The following is a 3,368-nucleotide window of genomic DNA, read 5'->3' on the forward strand; positions in this document are numbered from 1 at the left end:
TACCCAATAATATTACTACATTTATGAAAGATACTCAGTACTTTAATAACTACTGTAATCCCCATTGTTTTCAGCCAAATCTGGACCGACATCCAAAACCTACTGACATCATCTGGTAATAAAACAAGTGTATTAAGTCCTCTTCCTCCTCCTCACAAAACCTGCAATAAGAGTCACTCCCTTTCTGCCATTTACACAGAGATTGTTTTGTTGTTATGAATTTATAAAAGATTTTGAGCTGAAATATTCTTGAATAGGCGTCTATAGCAGTATGGTAAATTGTTTTAAAATACAAGTTCCACAAAATTGGTACGTTGTATTGATCTTCCCAAAACAAACAGGGTCTGTGAGGAAAAAGAGAGGCACCCCTTGCGTATGAATTCCAATTATTTTGTTTATCTTAATACACGACAGCCATTTAAGACATCTTATTTGCAGGAGACAGCGAAGAGTGAAGGTAGTTTAAATATTGGGCACCATTAAACATTTCTGCTCAGGGCATCGAAATGGCTTGCAGCGGCCCTGGGTGAAGGTGTAATGATGATAAAAACACAGCATGGTACCACCTCATGACATCATCAGGTGGATTACTCAAAAATGTATGAATGAAACAACTGCAATGGAAGAAAATATCATGGTTAAAAGCCCAAAGAGGTAAGCTGAAGGCTATCTTATCTTATCTTATCTTATCTTATCTTATCTTATCTTATCTTGTCTTGTCTTGTCTTGTCTTGTCTTGTCTTGTCTTGTCTTGTCTTGTCTTGTCTTGTCTTGTCTTGTCTTGTCTTGTCTTGTCTTGTCTTGTCTTGTCTTGTCTTGTCTTGTCTTGTCTTGTCTTGTCTTGTCTTGTCTTGTCTTGTCTTGTCTTGTCTTGTCTTGTCTTGTCTTGTCTTGTCTCGTCTTGTCTCGTCTTATCTTATCATCTAATATGTCTGCTTTAAATGCCTATGTCTTTTTTGATAAAGGACTGAGTATTTTCATCCAATCCTCTGCTTAATGGTTAAATGTTTCACGGTTCACAGTAATTACAGACCATATGCTCCACATTTGAACCAAGAGATTTTTACATTTATTTCAGCACTCAGATCTCAGTATTGTTTCTGCGGCAGTGCGCACACAAAGGGGAGAGGAGAGGCGCAGATGGGACAGGCCTGCGATTAGCATGAGAAAGAGCGGGACAAGAGGAAGAGAGAGGCAGAGGAGGAGTGTCCCGGGACGTTAAGATGCTGTTCGTCACGACCTGCACTTCACGGGACAAAGACGGGACCAGGAGAGCTGGACCATTTGAACTCTGGTCCCGCAGGCTCTGAACGAGGGAGGGAGGGGTAATCGAGGACAGTGGGGGTAGTGGGGTCGTATAGGCAACCAATCACAGTCGGTCAGGCGTTACCACAGATCAAAATGTGTCGCTTTGGATTAAACAAGGAGACTCTTTTTTATTTGTAACTATGCCTTTTTTTCTTTTGGTTGCTCCTTTCATTGTTCTGGGTTGTCACTTTTTTTTTTGTTGCATTTGTGACTGGGATGGGTAACGTGCCTTGCCCAGGGACACGGTTAACCCCCAAACAGTAAATCAAAAGCAGTGCCTCATAAAATTGGAAATCAGTTAATTCTTTGCGCATCTGATCCATCACTATAACAAAAGAATATTAAAACTTTTACTTTTATGGCATGGGGAAGGGTAAGTGGGAGCATGAAATAAATAAATAAACTGACGAACCTGCATGGAACTCGTGACATGATTTTTTCCCATTTAAAAACCCCTTAACCCCGACCGAAACCGAGCACATTTTCTCCAGTACAGCTTTACCCAAATCTAAAAGCTTCTTGACCTCAGAGTTAACAGCCTATAGGTCATTGTTATGCCTCATTTGAAAGCTAAGGCCTACACAACTCATCCAAGCTTCGTCCTTGTTTATGTTGTCAAATTCTAGTCGTTTTTGTTGCTTTTTGTACAATTTTTGTCACATTTTCGTTGGTTTCTTTTGTAGCGTTTTGGACGCACTTAGTTTTTTAGTGTAATGTAAATGTGATGAAGCCACAAAAATACATCATGAAAACTTGCCAAAAACATGACGAAAACTAGTCAATAACATGATGAAAACGCGCCAAAAACATGACGAAAACTAGTCAATAACATGATAAAAACACGCCAAAAACATGACGAAAACTAGTCAATAACATGATGAAAACACGCCAAAAACATGACGAAAACTAGTCAATAACATGATGAAAACACGCCAAAAACATGACGAAAACTAGTCAATAACATGATGAAAACACGCCAAAAACATGACGAAAACTAGTCAATAACATGATGAAAACACGCCAAAAACATGATGAAAACTAGTTAATAACATGATGAAAACGCGCCAAAAACATGACGAAAACTAGTCAATAACATGATGAAAACACGCCAAAAACATGACGAAAACTAGTTAATAACATGATGAAAACACGCCAAAAACATGACGAAAACTAGTCATTAACATGATGAAAACGTGCCAAAACATGACGAAAACTAGTTAATAACATGATGAAAACGCGCCAAAAACATGACGAAAACTAGTCATTAACATGATGAAAACGTGCCAAAACATGACGAAAACTAGTCAATAACATGATGAAAATGTGGCAAAAACATGATGAAAATGTGGCAAAAACATGACTGAAACTTTACAAAAACACGGCAAAAACGAGACGCAAACACGATGAAAACATGACGAAAACGCGCGTGGAAAAGGGAAAAAACACGACGAAAACACAACAAAAACATGACCAAAAATAAGGAGAGAGCTTCAGCCTTAGCTTTCAAATGAGGCGTTAGAACTCTGGCCTATAGGCTGTAAACTCTCCAGTCAATAAGCTTTTACATTTGCAGAATATGTGCTCGGTTAAGGTGGGGGGTTAAGAAGAAGAAGAAGAAGAAGAAGAAGAAGAAGAAGAAGAAGAAGAAGAAGCAGAAGCAGAAGCAGAAGCAGAAGCAGAAGCAGAAGCAGAAGCAGAAGCAGAAGCAGAAGCAGAAGAAGAAGAAGAAGAAGCAATCAAACAAACAAACAACATCATAGCAATACCCCTCTTTAACCCGGGTGCCATTACAGAAATTACCAGGACTCAAAACTGCTGTTCCGTGAAGCTTTAATGCAAATTGCTCATTTACAGGAAGCAAGACGTTATGAATAGGCTACAATCTTCATCATCCATGAACTGATGCAGGTTGTGAGAGCAAGGGAGGACAGCGCGTAGGGGAGGGGCCGGCAGAGAGGAGAGAGAGAGAGAGAGAGAGAGAGAGAGAGAGAGAGAGAGAGAGAGAGAGAGAGAGAGAGAGAGAGAGAGAGAGAGAGAGAGAGAGAGAGAGAGAGAGAGAG

This window comes from Gobius niger (assembly GCF_951799975.1).
Source record: "Gobius niger genome assembly, chromosome: 10".
NCBI lineage: Eukaryota > Metazoa > Chordata > Actinopteri > Gobiiformes > Gobiidae > Gobius > Gobius niger.